The sequence below is a fragment of the Acomys russatus genome, chromosome 27, assembly GCF_903995435.1.
Source record: "Acomys russatus chromosome 27, mAcoRus1.1, whole genome shotgun sequence".
Lineage (NCBI taxonomy): Eukaryota > Metazoa > Chordata > Mammalia > Rodentia > Muridae > Acomys > Acomys russatus.
In genome coordinates this window covers 16,078,729-16,095,337 of record NC_067163.1, presented here as the reverse complement: position 1 = coordinate 16,095,337, position 16,609 = coordinate 16,078,729, and the positions used below count along the sequence as shown (strand labels likewise).

At 45.4% G+C, this 16,609-nt stretch overlaps 1 non-coding gene across 1 annotated transcript; it reads left to right on the top strand.

Moving 5' to 3' along the window:
- Nucleotides 1–7,407: 7,407 nt before the first annotated feature.
- Trnae-cuc (transfer RNA glutamic acid (anticodon CUC)) lies at nt 7,408–7,479 on the top strand. Its single transcript has one exon. It is a non-coding gene; the product is annotated as a tRNA-Glu (tRNA).
- The last annotated feature ends 9,130 nt before the right edge of the window (nt 7,480–16,609 follow it).

Sequence of the window (16,609 nt, the reverse complement as noted above, 5' to 3'; positions counted from 1 at the left end):
TTTACATTCTCAGGAACAAGGCACGGGATGGGGGGGCATTACAATTTCTCCTTGCCCTTCTTGGTGCTTATGGATTTCTTTTTCATTTTTATTTGAGTACTTGCCTGCATGTGTGTGTCTGCATGTGTGTGCAGCGCCTGCAGAGGTCGCCAGATTCCTTGGAACTGCAGTTATGGATGGGTGTGAGCCACCATTGTTAGTTCTGAGAACTTCAGTTCTCTACAAGGGAAGCAAATGCTCTTGGCTACCGAGTCATCTCTCCAGGCCTCCTCCCCTTTTTAAAGATTATTTTTATTTCACATATGTAAGTGTTTCCCTATATGCATATATGTACCCCATGTACATGCCTGGTGCTTGAAGAAGCCGTGGTAAGGAGTGAGAGCCCCTGGGAATTGAACCTGGGTCCTCTAGAAGGACAACAAATGCTCTTAACTACTGATATTTGTAATAGCTCTTCCAATAGGTGTGAAGTAGTATTGAATTTGATTCATATTTTTTATTTCCCTGATAATTAATTGTATTACCATATTTTTCAGACCCTAAGATACACTTCCCCTGTCCTAAAAGTGGGGGGAAATTAGAATGCGCCTTATGGTCTGATTGCTGTCCATAAGGCATCAACAAAGAGGCCACTTACTGATTCTTCAGTGTGCCAGCCAAGGAAACTAGAAAAGTGCTTGCGTCTCTATAAGTCCCTCCTCCTATTGAGTTAACACTGTTCAATATCACTGTATTTTGTTATATTTGGGTTTTTTTTTTTTTTTTTTTTTAGTTTTGTTTTTTGAGATAGGGTTTCACTGTGTGGCCTTGGCTGTCCTGGACTCACTTTGTAGACCAGGCTGGCTTCAAACTCACAGGGATCCCCCTGCCTCTGCTTCCCCAGTGCTGGGATTAAAGGCATGCGCCACCACACTTGGCTTATTTTGTTATATTTTAATGAATATTTTATTATACTAGTACTAATTTGGTTCAGAGTATTTTTTTTTTCTTGTTTTATTGCTCTAAAATCTGGATGCAAAGGCCGGGCGTGGTGGCACATGCTTTTAATCCCAGCACTCGGGAGGCAGAAGCATGTGGATCTCTGTGATTTCGAGGCCAGCCTGGTCTACCAAGAGTCCAGGATAGCAAGAGCTCTGTGTAACAGAGAAACTGTGTCTCGGAAACAAACAAACAAACAAACAAACAAAAATCTAGGTGTGTCTTATGGTCTGAAAAATATGGTAGTTATCTTAATAACCCAACAAAAGCAACTCAGAGAAGGAGGGGTTTCTTTTGGCTCACAGTTTGGTGTGACACAGTCCATCAAGGCAGGGAAGACTTGGGAATAGAACCATGAAGCAGCTGGTCTCACTGCATCTGGGGTCAGGAAGCAAGAGCAGCGACTGCTTCTGCTCAGCTCAGTGTCTCTGTTTTAGTCAGTCCAGGCCCCCCCACCCATGGCATGGTCCCCCTCACATTGAGGGTTGGTCATTCCATTCACCCTAATCTAGATAAAGTCTCACAGACATGCCTAGAGATTTGTTTCCACGCTGCTTCTAAATTCCACTAAATTAACCAAGCTAACCCACCACAGGGGCTGGAGAGCTGGCTCAGCAATTAAGCGTACCTGTTGCTCTCCCAGAGGACCCAGGTTTGGTTCCCAGTACCCATACAATGGCTCAAACCTGCCTGTAGTTCCAATTCCAGGGTATCTGACACATTCTCCTACCCCTGTAGACATCAGACACGGAAGCATCACACTTGTACACATGAAAATTAACTAAAGTAAGGTAAGTGTGGCTCACGCCTTTAATCCTAGCACTCTGGAAATAGAGGCAGGCAGATCTCTGTGAGTTTGATGCCAGCCTGGTCTACAAAGCGAGTTCCAGGACAACCAGAGCTGTTACACAGAGAAATCTTGTCTCAAAAATAACAAACCCTCCAAATTAAATAAATCTAAAACAAAAATTACCCATTACAGTATTTATCCCACGACCCATGTGCTTAGCTAATGTATATTGTTAGATGGGTTTGTAATCTCTTTTCTGCACCCTTCGTTTGTTAAGCTGTGAGAAGTGTTATCTGGCTGTCCTGGAACTCAGTTTGTAGACCAGGCTGGCCTTGAACCCCGAGGATCAACCTGCTTTTGCCTTTTAAGTGCTGATATTAAAGTCATGCGCCACTGCTGCCGGTATCAAGGAGAGAGATTTCTTAAATATACTTTTCCTTATTTTCCAGAAAAGTTGATTCAGGCAGCTCCCTTGTATGCCACATGGTGGTTTTCCCGTTAGTAACATGATGTTATTTTAGTGTGGTGCATTTGTTACACTAATGAATCAGTGCTGGTTCTGTATTATTAACCAAAACTCATATCTTATTCAGATTTCTATAATTTTTACTATCTGGAATATCACAATACAAGTTCAGTAGCCATGATTATCTGTGTATGTGTGCATATATGTATATATGTATGTGTGTATGTATGTACGTATCTATCTATCTATCTATCTATCTATCTATCTATCTATCTACCTATCTATCTGTCTTAGACAGGGTCTCACTATGTAGCCATAGATAGCCTGGAACTCCCTATTGATAGGTATTCTTCACTGACAAAATGAGCTAATTCAAGCCAAATTAAATTATATAAAGGCAGGTTTATTGGGGGCAGCTCTTGGGCAGGTTCATGGGTTCCAAAGGAACAGGGCCAGGGAAGTCACCATGAAGGACACAGAGAAGGGGGGCGGGCAGAGAAAGAGTTCTCATAGGGGGAGGGGGAGGAAAGAGAGAGAGACAGAGAAAGAGAGACAGAGATAGAGAGACGGCGGGGGGTGGGGTGGCGGGGAGCGGGGCGCAGTGGAACCAAAATGTCTGGATTATATAGTGAAGAGCCTCTGGGGGACAGAAAGTCCAGTCCTTGGGCAGGAAAGTTCAGGTAGGGACTGAGGGATGCTGGGAGATCAGGTCCACTTTGGTATGTTAACTAGGCACCTCAGCCGCTTGTCCCAGGTCTGAATCCCAGAGACCCACCTGCCTAGAGAGTGCTGGGATCAAAGGCGTGTGCCACCACTTGCAGCCGTGACTATTTTTAACATAAAGCAAGCATGATGTTAGCCTTTGCAATTCCTTCTCTAGATTTTATCTTCTTCATTTTAGGGCGAGATAGCTTCTTCTTCTTCTTCTTCTTCTCAGTTGCCTTATGTCTTGTCTTCTTCATAAACAAACCATTTGTTCTCTCTGAGAATCACTGACGTGAAATAAGGCTCTAGCAATTTCCCCCCTAAAAGGATTAATCAGGTGCAGTGTGGTGACTATAAATCCAACACTTGAGAAATGGAACGCTCAGCTCCTTCTCCAGCACCATGCCTGCCTGCATGCCGCCATGTTTCTCAACATGACAGTAATGGACTAACCCTGTAAGCCAGCCCTGCCGAAATGTTTTCCTTTATAAGAGTTGCTGTGAGCCCTGCGTGGTGGTGCACACCTTTAGTCCCAGCACTCGGGAGGCAGAGGCAGGTGGATCCCTGTGAGTTCGAGGTCAGCCTGATCTACAAAAGTGAGTCCAGGATAGCCAGGACTCTGACACAAAGAAACCCTGTCTTCAAAAACTAAAACTAAACAAACAAACAAACAAACAAAAAAAGAGTTGCTGTGGTTCTGTCGTCTCTTCACAGCCATGGAAACCCTCACCAAGACAGTCATCTTTAGCTACATATCAAGATTTTGGCTAGCCTGAGCTTCATGAAGTTATTTCTACGTATGTAACAGAAAACAAATCAGTTGCTCTAGTTTAGTATTAAGTGTTGAATGACCCTCTTTTCTCAAACTGCCCCAAACCCAACCCCTGATGACCTGCTACCCAGCCCAGGTTAGTTTTGAACTCAGAATTATCTTGCATCAGCCTCCCATGAGCTGGTACCACTTAAAGTTCATTAACATAGTCTGTCTTTCCTTCTGGCTTTCCCTCACAGTGGCTTCTTCTCTCACACACTGAGGATGAGAACTCATTCGTTGTTTTTTTTTTTTTTTTCTTCAGTCAGCAGCTGCTAACCAGCTGCTCTCTTATGGCTAAGCGTTGTGGACGTTATGTTGTGTGGGAATTTACACACACCTAGGGAAAGCCTTTCTAAATCTATATATGGTCCGCATGCTCCTCTGTACTGTTTGTTGAAGGCTAGGGGTGAGAACGGAGGAGGGGACATTGAAGATGAGAGAGGACCTGGGGCCTTCCTTGTGTACACTATGCCAACCTAATCCATCTTAAAGATGTCACTCCCTCTGCAAAGCAGCAACAGCGGATCTTCTGGTGCTCTCTGCTCACCCACGTGCCTTCTAATCCACGGCTTTTTCACACACTAGCCTTTAGGGTTTGGACACAAGGTGCTAGCAGGCTCCCACCAGGAAAGGCAGACAAGAAGTCACCATGTTCTCCCGCCGTCTTCTGCTCTTTTGCACAGGAAGACTTGGTAATTTTGGAGACTTCTCCCTGTGGGAGTCCCACCTTTGGTGTTTACTTCTCAGAAGTCTTGCTGGTAAGGACACCTTGAATGTGGTTTTTAGATGTTTTGGGCTTACGTATGGTACAGTTTCTCCTTGATTAGTCTTATGCTAGATCTGCTGCAGGTGCTATCAGTAACAATGGTAGGCGAAGAAATTTACATTTAGCTTTCTAAGACCTGGGAGTCATCTTAGTCCATTTCCTGTTGCCTAAACCCAGTATTTGTGGCTGGTTAATTTGCACAGGGAAAAGGCTTACTCAGCTCACAGTTCTAAAGAGTGGGAAGTTCAGGATCAAGCTGTGTCTGCTCACGTCCTTCTTAGGCACTCTGCAGAGTCCCAGCATGCACAGGAAAGCTGACATCACGTGGCAGAGGAGTGCATGAGGGAGATAGAAGATAAAATGAACCAGCTCTGGTAACAGGCACACTAGTCCATGGGTCCAGGAGTGGCTCTAGTTGTCCCGGATCTTGGACAGCCTCACGACTCAAACAGACAGCCCATTACCCCCACCACACACCCTTCACAGCAGAGATTAAACGTGAACATGTGCTTTGCCAGTTAACAGCAGAGTGTTTCAGAAAAAAAATATTGAGTTTTGTCTATTTTTGTTTGTTTTTTTTTTGGGGGGGGGGGGTTTAAGACAGTTTCTCTGTGTAGCCCTGGCTGTCTTGGAACTCACTCTGCAGCCCAGGCTGACCTCGAACTTAGAGATCCACCTGCCTCTACCTCTTTAGTGCTGGGATTAAAGGTGTGTGCCACCACCTCCAGGCTGAGTCTGTTTTCTGACTGCAGGATAGTTCTGTTTCTGAGAAAACTCATGCATCCATCTTCTACGTCACATTTCTAGAAAATTCTAATGGCACCAGTCAGGGTGAGAGCTCTCAGGGCTTGCCAAAGGCACTGTCATGTACAACAATAGCTCTGAAGACTTATTTGGATTAAAAATTTCTTGACACAGGCTGAGTGGTGGTGGTACACGCCTTTAATCTCAGCACTCGGGAGCCTCAGGCAGGCGGCTCTCTATGAGTTTGAGGCCAGCCTGGTCTACAAAATGAGTCCAGGACAGCCAGGGCTACACAAAGAAATCTTGTCTCAAAAAAACCAAAAAGAAAAAACAAAAATATTTCTTGATACTCTGATAATATTCTTATAGACATTTCAACACAAAAATGACACACATGATATGTAACAGGAGAGACAGAGACCCAGAGACATTATCTGATGTAATCTTTCTGTAGACCTGCGAAGCAGATAGAATTGTCTCTATTTTACACATAAAGAAACTAAGGCTTGGGAAAATTCACAAACTAGGCCACAGAGTCATAAGCAGGAAGCTGGGATTCAGGTGTGGAGAATCTGGTTGAACCAGATGTTTGTCGTGGGGGCTCATTAACCAGGTTCTGTGTATCTCCTAAGATGATATAAATTTATGGCTAGGCCCCTAGTGCTAACGTACTGTCAGGAAAGGAAATGTGTGACAAAACATTACCTAACCTGGTTTATAGATAAATACCATAGTGGATTACATTTACACACAGAGCAGAAAGAGTGCCTCTTGTGGCTTTCTTTGTAAAAAAAAAAAAAAAAAAAAAAATTTGGAAGCGGGGGGGGGGGGGGGGGGTCTGTGCATCTTGTTTTTCTAACAAGTGCAAAATGCTACGTCAAAACTGTTCGAAAATAGAGGTAAGTTTGGGCAAGATAGGAAAGTGGAAAGACTGGGATTGTCTTCTTAAGTATATTTTATCTCCTTGACCACAGAATGCTCTTTTGTTTGAATTTGTTTTTGTTTTTGTTTTGTTTTGGAGACAAAGTCTGGCTACATAGTCCTGGCTGTTCTGGAACTTACTATGTAGACCGGGCCTCAAACTCACAGAGATCTATCTACTTGCCTCTGCTTCCCAAGTGCTGGGACTTTTTGATCAAACTCGAGAGTTTACTTAAGCTGGTGATGCCTTTAATCCCAGAACCCAGGGCCCAGAGGCAGGTGGATATAAGTTTGAGGCCAATCTGGTCTACGTAGCAAATTCCGGGCCATCCAGGGACACGCACGCACGCACGCATGCACGCGCGCAGGCACCCGGGAGGAGGGGGAGGGGAGAGAGAGACCGTATCTGAAAAGAACGACAATAGTTTACTCACAGCCTTCAGACTGGATCCCCAGCAACACACCATCCTCAAAACAAGTACTAATTTTTTTTTTCCTCTCAAGTTGTGGTACTTAATGTATGCAAATCTGTGTGTGTTAGCCTCTGTCTCTAGTGGAAAAATACTTGCGATAATCAATTTATTAAGTGGAAAGTTTATTCTCACAGTTCTGGGGGATTCTAGCGCATAGCTTTGGGCGGGTAGAGAGGCATCGCATCCTGGTGCCACTGTGTAGCCGAGCAGAAAAGGAAAAAGCCAAGACTTACAAATCCCCTCGAATGTCTTTCCACAACTTCCCACCAAGCCCACCAATAAAGATTCTGGCACTTTCTAGGCATGTCTTCTTGTTGGCCAAGCCTGTAGCCCACTGACCTTTTAGAGGAGTTCAGCACCCAAACTTAGTACAGAGCCAGAACACAAGCGAGCACAAGTCGAGTCCTAACTATCAGGGGCCACATTTACAAGTAAATATTTGAAATGGAAGCTGGCGTGTTCTCTTGAGGACAAGATTAGAACTAAGAAATGTGCCCAAATTTTGGGAACGTATAGCAGTAACAGGGAAGAGAGACAGAGTGAGCATGTCTGCGGTCTGTTAAGACCCGAGGGGGTCCCTCATTTCTCTACTCCCTACCTTTTGACGGAGAAGGTAGGTGTTGTTTTCCAGTGTTGCCACGAGGGGGAGCCAGCTACCGTACACTTCGTTTTCCCGATAGGTTGGCCTGAGATGAGCCGACTAGTCAGCTGTCTACGTTGGTGTGTGGAATACACATAGATAGCAGGCGCTCCCTGGTGGTCTAGTGGTTAGGATTCGGCGCTCTCACCGCCGCGGCCCGGGTTCGATTCCCGGTCAGGGAAACCCAGCCTCTGTTTTTGTCTGGGTGTGAGGCAGAGCGGAAGTTTTTGGTGGCTCGCTCCCTCGTTTGTTTAGCCTCCTCAAATCTCAAGGTTCAGAAAGTTGTTTGTTTTGTCATTTCTGGGAATTAGAATTTGTTCTTCATGAGTTGTTAATTGGTATCCATCCATTCACTGTCTGAAGTGCAGCGTAAACACCTTTATTAGATGCAGAGGGGAACCATAGAGCCTTTTTTTTGTTGTTGTTTTTTGTTTTTGTATTTATAGAAATGCAAGTTTAAGCCAAGCATGGTGGCACATGCCTGTAATCCCAGCACTTGGGAGGAAAAGGCAGGCCAACTGCTGTGAGTTTGAGGCCAACCTAGTCTAAAACAGAGTCCAGGACAGCCAAAGCTACACAGAGAAACCCTATTTGAAACACTTAAGAAGAGAAAAAAAAAAAAAAAAAAAAAAAAAAGAAGGAAAGAAAAGAAATGCAAGTTCAAAGATATTCTCTTTTAAAATTGCATTTATCAGAACTGAGTGTGGTGGCACATGCTTTTAATCACAGCATTCTGGGAGGCAGAGGCAGGTGGATCTTTGTGAGTTCAAGGCCAGCCTGGTCTACAAATCAAGTCCAATTGGCTGTCCCTTCCAATTTTTTTGTTTGTTTGTTTGTTTTGTTTTTTGTTTTTTTGAGACAGGGTTTCTCTGTGTAACCTTGGCCGTCCTGGACTCACTTTGTAGACCAGGCTGGCCTCAAACTCACAGTGATCCACCTGCCTCTGCCTCCCAAGTGCTGGGATTAAAGGCATGAGCTTCCACACCTGGCTCTTCTTCCAACCATTTTAAAAATACATTTTTAGTTTATCCTTATGTTTTTCTTTTGTCTTAGTTTATAGTTTTGGGTTTTGATTTTTAATTATTTATTATGTATGCAGTGTTCTGCCTGCAGGTCAGAAGAGGGCACCAGATCTCATTACAGATGGTTGTGAGGCACCATGTGGTTGCTGGGAATTGAACTCAGGATCTCTGGAAGAGCAGCCAGGGCTCTTAACCTCTGAGCCATCTCTCCAGGCCCTAGTTTTTTTTTGTTTTTTATTTTATTTTATTTTTCTTTTAAGTAAATGTTTTCTTGCCCCTGATAATTGTCTACTTTGAGTCTATGCTCCTGTATCAGGGCAGTGTGCTTGAGGAGTGTCCATGGTGTGTGTGTGAGTGCGTGAGTGGTACTTGGGGTCTTGGGGAGTGGCTTGTGTGGGGATGTTTATTCATGTGTGAGTTTGGAGTGTGTGTAACCTTACGGCATGCATATCTATGTGACTGTATGGGGGAGGTGTGTGATGTGTGGCTGGGTGTAATTGTGGTATATATACATGAAATGTACATGGGATTGTTTGTAGGGAGTTTAAGGTATTGTTGTGTAGCTGTGATTCTATAATACTATGTGAAAGGGAAGTTGTGTGTGTGTGTGTGTGTGTGTGTGTGTGTGTGTGTGTGTGTATACATACATGCCCTGTACTGCCCTCCCCGACTTTCCTATGAATCTTCCAAAAAGCAGTGACAATTTCACACACAGAGATATCAGAAAGCCGTGCCTTGGTCTGTTAGGCCCCAGAGCCCCACTGGAGCTGTCTTGTTTCTGTGCAAATATTCTAGATGACAGTATCCCGGCCACGATTTCTCAGGTCCTTTACCATTAGAGAGGGGTTTTATTTTTTGAAGTCCCGCTCCAAGGGCCACCATAGCTTCTCTGTCTTCTGAAGGTCGTTGCTGGGGTAAGGATTTCACTGCCTGCATTGTTGCTGCCACCGGATTTTCCCTCGCTGCTCCCTCCTCCTCCCCCGTTGCTAGTCTGCTCCCCCTCACACAGCGGCAAGCCCTCTGAGGAAGCTGAGTCATGTTGCTTCCTTTTTTGGACATAGTTGAGTTTCCTCCACTTTCAGAGCCTTGAGTTATGTGGAAATCAGTCCTTTGCACTCCTCTGTCTGAATGCCTCCTTCCCACGTCAGCTTCAGAACAAATAATCAGCTCCCTCGGGGTGCCCCGTCCAACCCCAAAAGCCACTTGATGGGAGGTTTTGAATGGTTGACTCTAATTGAGGTGTGAGTGCAGATGATGAAATGATTCTGAATATCTTGCCTGGGGGACAAAAACCAGAACTTTAATGAAAGCAGAGAAAAACTCCAGCAAAGAAGGAAGGATTGAGCCGGGTGTCGTGGCGCACGCCTTTAATCCCAGCACTCGGGAGGCAGAGGCAGAGGCAGAGGCAGATGAGTTCGAGGCCAGCCTGGTCTACAAAGTGAGTGTAGGACAGCGAAGGCTACACAAAGAAACCCTGTCTTGAAAACCCATGTTTGGTCCTTGTATTCTGGAAATCAGTGAGGCACACAGATGTCCCAGGAGCCGCAGAATGAGGCTGAGGAATGGTTCACACCATCTGTGCATGTATTCCTGGCACCACCAACCTGGAAGATGTCTCCACCAGTGGTTATTATAGAGATTTAGCCTAGCATCTGAAATAATGGGATTAAATAAGTTCAGAGCCAGGGACTAATGAAAAAAAAAACCAAACTCACTTTGCTGACTAAATCAGCGCAGGGTTGGGTTTGTTTGTACATCCAAGGCTCCAAAGACACAGCTCCTTCCTTGGGATCTCTGCAGGGTACCCTGCCTCCTCCATGAGGCCATTTTTCCACTGAGGGTGCAGGCGGGTGCTGTTTAGCACATCTCCCACACTGGAGATGCTGACTTTGCTCTGGAATCCTGCCCTGGATTTGATCTACTAAGCAGTTGAAATGTGGGAAGGTCGTCAACAGCAATGGGTTGGGTAGACTGGAGTCCTGTGTGCTTGCTGGATCAAATATTGTTTGGGGGCCAAGGGAACAAAGAGATAGGGGTGAGAAAGAATTTTGCATCAGATCTGAGTCACTCTCTCACACACTGCACTAGAGTTGGAGCTGGACTCAGGACATAAGCCTTGGAGTTCCAGAGCAAGTGTGGATTGTGGGTGGAGGAAATTGTGTCGTGAGGACAAAATCAGAGATGACTGTCATAGCTGTAGCCTGTCTGCTTGAGCCTTCAGGGTGATGGTGGTGCTGAGGACTTGACGGTTTTACTGAGGAGATAGACCAGTGTAGACTGACAAGAGGAGATAGTCAGTGATGTGCAGTCTATAAACACCAGGTCAGACTCAAACTCTTTTTTTTTTTTTAAACATTTATTATGTACACAGTGCTCTGCCTGCTTGTACCCCTGCGGGCCATAAGAGGGCATCAGATCACATTACAGATGGTTGTGAGGCACCATGTGGTTGCTGGGAATTGAACTCAGGACCTTTGGAAGAGCAGTCAGTGCTCTTAACCACTGAGCCACCTCTCCATGCCCCAAACCCAAACTCTTGAACTTGGCATGACAAAAGCTTTCGTCTCTAATTTGGATGCTGTCAGGTGTACAGATGGTGCTGGGAAAATGACGGCCACGTGTGGAAGAACGAAAGTCAATTCATAGCACTCACTCAACAACAATTAAATCCAAGGCCAGGCGTGGTAGCACACACCTTTAATCCCAGCACTCAGGAGGCAGAGGCAGGAGGATCACTGTGAGTTCGAGGCCAGCCTGGTCTACAAAGGGAGTCCAGGACAGCCAAGGCTACACAGAGAAACCCTGACTCATAAAAAAACCAACCAACCAAACAAACAAAAAAATCCAAAAATGTGTCAAAAGCCTTCAAACACCTCTAGAGGAAAACATAGTCAAAACTCTTCAGGATAGAGGCCTAATCAAGTCCTTCCTGAAAAGGAGACTCCAGTCCCACGGGAAATGATTCCAGGAATTGGCAAACGGGACACCTGGATGTAAAAGAAGCCCTGTTTCAAAAAACCAAAAAAAATCAGAAAGAGTGTTACTTTGCAGTTACCTAGAGAAAACGTGGGGTGCTCATTTTCTTTCTTTCTTTCTTTCTTTCTTTCTTTCTTTCTTTCTTTCTTTCTTTCTTTCTTTTCCCCCCAAGACAGGGTTTTGACTTGACTGTCTTGGACTTGCTTTGTAGACCAGGCTGGCTTTGAACTCACAGAGATCTACCTGCCTCTGCCTCCCAAGTGTTGGTATTAAAAGCGTGCACCACCACCACCCGACAGAGTACTTGTTTTATTTATTTGTTTGTTTGCTTGCTTGTTTTCGAAACAGTGTTTCTCTGTGTAGTCTTGGCTGTCCTGGACTCTCTTTGTAGATCAGGCTGGCCTCGAACTCGCATTGATTCGCCTGCCTCTGCCTCCCAAGTGCTGGGATTAAAGGCGTGCACAGCCACCACCCAATGGAAACATTTCTTTACCCAAGGCTTCAAACAATACACAAAAAGGAGGGAGGGAGGGAGAGAGAGAGAGAAAGAGAGGGAGAGAGGGGGAGAGAAATGCCTCTGAATAAGTGGACATCACTCTTAAGGCCCTGCCATAGTGCGGATGGTGGGGGTCACCCCAGGCTTTCCACTCTAGAGTGATGTGCATTTCTAATGTCCTGGGGGCTGGTGATCCAGCGATCACTTTTTAGTACTACAGATTTAAGGCAAAGGAGTCAACCCTCCATCTTCCAAAAGGAAATAGTAGACCAGTGGGAGAGGGGTGACAGAGAAGACAGAGCAAGGGAGGGAAGAAGGGCAGATAAGTTGGTTCAATAAATGCATCAGACCACTCGGCTTTATAAATAATTGTATTCAAATAAAAGCACTGATAGAGGCAAGTCATCTCCACACATCAGCAAAGATTTAAAAGATTAATGGAACTTGGGGCTGGCTAAAGTCCGGGGACAAGACTGTCTAATGCAGCGTCATCTAAAGATGTGGATTCGTTTGTTACTGGAGTCCCTGGCCATACAGCACCTCTCTTCAGAGAGTCCTGACAGTTGTCCAGGGATGGAAAAAGTAATGTTGAAAGACAGGAGAAGAATTTAATCTTAGTAACTTTTCTGTTGCTATGATAAGACACTAGTTAATGGCCTGTTGCTGTGAAGAGACACTGTGACCATGGCAATTCTTTTATTTATGTATTTATTTGGTTTTTCAAGACAGGATTTCTGTGTCACCCTGGCTATCCTGGACTTGCTTTGTAGACCAGGCTGGCCTCGAACTCACAGCCATATGCCTGCCTCTGGGATTAAAGGTGTGTGCCACCACCACTAGGCTCGGTGCTTTAAAAAAGCAAAACAAAAAAACAAAAACAAAAAACAACAACAAAAAAAAAACCCCACAAAAAACCTGCCTCTGTTCAGCACAACTTTTCTCTTTCTTTTTTGGGGGGTGGTTTTCATGAGACAGGCTTTCTCTGTGTAGCCTTGGCTGTCCTGGACTTGCTTTGTAGACCAGGCTACAGTACAACCTTTCTCAAGGGCAGTTGACTAAGTGTATTAAATGTAAAATCTGCGTGGCATGATACTCCAGTTCCACTTTTAGCAGCGTGTGCTAAGAAATCGTATGAGCCAGTGTTAAAACCAAACAGTGCAGCGATTAATTTGGAGAATGTGGGTTAGTTTTTCTTTTACCTGTAGAACTGAGCAATTGCTCATATTTATTACTTGTTATTTTTTAGACTTATAAAGCCATTTTGTTTCGAGGGCATCTCCCCGAAGACAGTAATATTGATCATCAGGACCCAGATCCATTGTATCCATAAGTCTTGGCATTCGATGGGACCTAAAATTGACTCCTCCCCCTTCAGATCTAAACCTGGAATCCAAAGCGGTCCTCTCTCCAGTCAGGAACGGCTGACAAGCGGCTGTCACCTCAAGGGAAGAAAAGATGTGGTTTATTCTGGAGCATATATGCGTGACCATGGCCAGGGGACATGGATTTAGGTTACCTCAAATTCCCGTAGTCCCATGTGGAAACAGTTCCATGAAGTTTTATAGAACAAAGAAAGTAATGAATCTAAGCAAGAATTTAAAACACACTGGCAAGTATGTCAGAGAGGCGTGTACAGCGAGCTGGGGTCCAAGATGCTATCTGATGATATTCTTAGCTTTTTTTTTTTTTTTTTTTTTTTTTTGGTTTTTCGAGACAGGGTTTCTCTGTGTAGCCTTGGCCATCCTGGACTCACTCTGGAGACCAGGCTAGCCTCAAACTCACAGCGATCCGCCTGCTTCTGCCTCCCGAGTGCTGGGATTAAAGGCGTGCGCCACCACGCCTGGCTCTTTTTTTTTTTTTTTTCTTTTTTCTTTTTTCTTCCTCCGAGACAGGGTTTCTCTGTGTAGCCTTGGCTGTCCTGGGTTCTTCTTTGTAGACCAGGCTGGCTTCGAACTCACAGCAATCCACCTGCCTCTGCCCATCCCCACCCCCACCCCACCCCCGAGTGCTGGGATTAAAGGCATGTGCCACCATGCCCAGCGATATTCTTAGCTGTTGGGTTGATGGAAGCTAAAGATGGGTCTGTTAAATTCATAGATTCCAGAAAGTCTTTTATCTACTTGTCGTGAGATTTTAGTTCTGACAGAGAGGTGGGCAAGGAATTTAACCCAAGATAAGGCAGTTAGCCACCCGGACCTGCAACATCCCAACCTCTGCATAGTAAAGTTCTAGTTAGACCATCAGTCTTTGGTGGGTCAGTCAAGCAGTCTCTGAAGACACGGCTTCCTTCCAGGAACTCTCCCTTATGCAAAAGAGGCATAGGTGCATCTCGGTCTTGTTTGGGTGATGATCAGGATCCAGGTGGCCCATTTGTCTCATGACTGAGCACTCCATTTTGGGAGCTTAAACACTGGCGTGCCTCAGAGGGAGCTGTGCTCCTGAGGGCGGGACTGTGCTGGTGGGGGCGGGGCCGTGCTGGTGGGGGCGGGGCTGTGCTGGTGGGGGCGGGGCTGTGCTGGTGGGATTCAGAAGTGTCTTTCACAGAACAGTCGCCAAGAGCTATGGGTTGTTCTGTTTCTGGGAGTTGGCCTGGCTACTCTCTTTACCTGTCCTCTTAGTTACCTTCTCTCTCTCCTAAGTACAATAGTTACCCACACAACGGAGGTCCTTCACCATCTGCAGAAGGCAGCCAGAGAGAGTCTTTTTTCTGTCTCTGTCTGTCTGTCTGTCTGTCTGTCTGTCTGTCTCTCTCTCTCCTCTCTCTCTCCCTTCCTTTGAGACAGAGTTTTTCTGGTAGCCCTGGCTGTCCTGGAACCCACTCTGTAGACCAGGCTGGCCTGGAACTCAGAGATACACCTGCCTCTGCCTCCTGAGTGCTAGGAGTAAATGGTTTCTGTTGCTGTGATAAAAGGCTCACCAGAACTAATGTGGAGAGGAAAAGGTTTAAATAAACCAAATGGCTTACAGGTCCATCAGGGCAGGAAAAAAGTGGGAAGCAAAAAAAGTGGGAGACAGGACAACAGCAGAAGCCCAGAGGAATGCTGCTTCCTGTGGCTTGCTCAGTCTGCTTTTGTATACAACCCAGGACTATCTGCCACATTTGTCATCAAACAAGAAAATGCCTCAAAGATTTGTCTACAGGCCAATCTGATGGAGGAGATTCTCACTTGACGTCTTTCTAGCTGACTCTCCCCTTAGGTCAAGTTGACCAAAACCTAAACTAGCCAGCACAAAGGCATCTTCCCACTAGTCAGAGCTGAGTCATGGGCCTTGCTCAGCTGCTGCGGAAATCCGTGCCTAGCTGTATAGGAGTTATTATGGATGTGGAGGCTGAGGCATGGTGGCCTTCTACAAATGCAAAGTAAAAGCACGCACAAGGCATGCATGCTGAAGGAACATTCTTGAGTTTTTCCCCTTTGTCATAATAATTAAAATTGCATGTGTGTATTTACAGTTGGCACAGAAGGGAGGGAGCCAGGGTTTGCGTTTTGCAATCTGCGGAGGAGATATCTTTTGACAGTTTTATCGCGTTCCCAGCAGCTAACATTTTTTCATTTCCTCTAAGAAGATGGAGGAGGTCAGCGTGATCCCCCTCCCTCAATAAATCAATATTTTCACTTACTGAGTTGAAGCCAGCTGGCCCACTCAGGAGCCACAAATATCTCTTCTTTTTTAAAATTTTTTTTTGGTTTTTTGAGACAGGGTTTCTCTGTGTAGCCTGTGTAAGAGCAAGAAGTGTGGGGCTTAGTGGTTAAGAGCACTGGCTGCTCTTCCAGAGGTCCTGAGTTCAAATCCCAGCACCCACATGTTGGCTCCGGGATCTGATGCCCTTTTCTGTCTGATGCTCTCTTCTGTCATGCAGGCATACAAAACAGAACACTTATATACATAAGTAAGTAAATCTTTAAGAAAAAGAACAGAGCAACAAGTGCTCTTAATCACTGAACCATCTCCAGGCCCAGAATTGTCTTTTTTTTGCAGGGGGAGGGGTTTTGGTTTTTCAAGACAGGGTCTCTCTGTGTTAGCTTTGGCTGTCCTGGACTCGCTTTGTAGACCAGGCTGGCCTCGAACTCACAGTGATCCGCCTGCCTCTGCCTCCCGAGTGCTGGGATTAAAGGCGTGCGCCACCGCGCCCGGCTCAGAATTGTCTTCTTTAAAACTGTACTTTATAGTTGTTTCAAGACAGAAACCCTGTCTTGAAAAGCCAAAAAGTAAAATAAAATAAAAACCGTACTTCATTTAGCGAGCCCACATCTGAGAAGACAGTGGATTGACCTCCTGAAGATCTGTCTTCCTCTCTCTCCAGGCAGCCATTGTATGGGGACAAAGACATCCAGGCACTCAGGAGCTCAGTCTTGCTACTCTGCTCAAGTTCTCCATGACTTTTTGTCCCATTGTCTCAAGACAAGGTTTCTCTGTGTAGCCTTGGCTGTCCTGGACTCACTTTGTAGACCAGGCTGGCCTTGAACTCACAGAAATCTGCCTGCCTCTGCCTCCCAAGTACTGGGATTGAAGGTGTGTGCCACCGCGCCTGGCTTCACAGTTTTTTAGAGGTAACAACAAGTAGCCTTTGTTTTGCCCAGCCTGTTGTTTGCCTTTTAGTTTGAAGACATTTACAAGCCACACTTTCCATATGTAGCCCAATAAATCTGGGATTGATTTGTGTGCGGGTTTTATTAATTGCTTCTAAGTTGCACTGGCACCCTTCCTACAGAGCGCTGACAGATTCTGTTGCTTCTAGACTGCTTTATCCCCATGGCTTGATTTTTTTATTATTTAGCCATCGAATCCATCTGGAATTTCTTGTGACATATACTG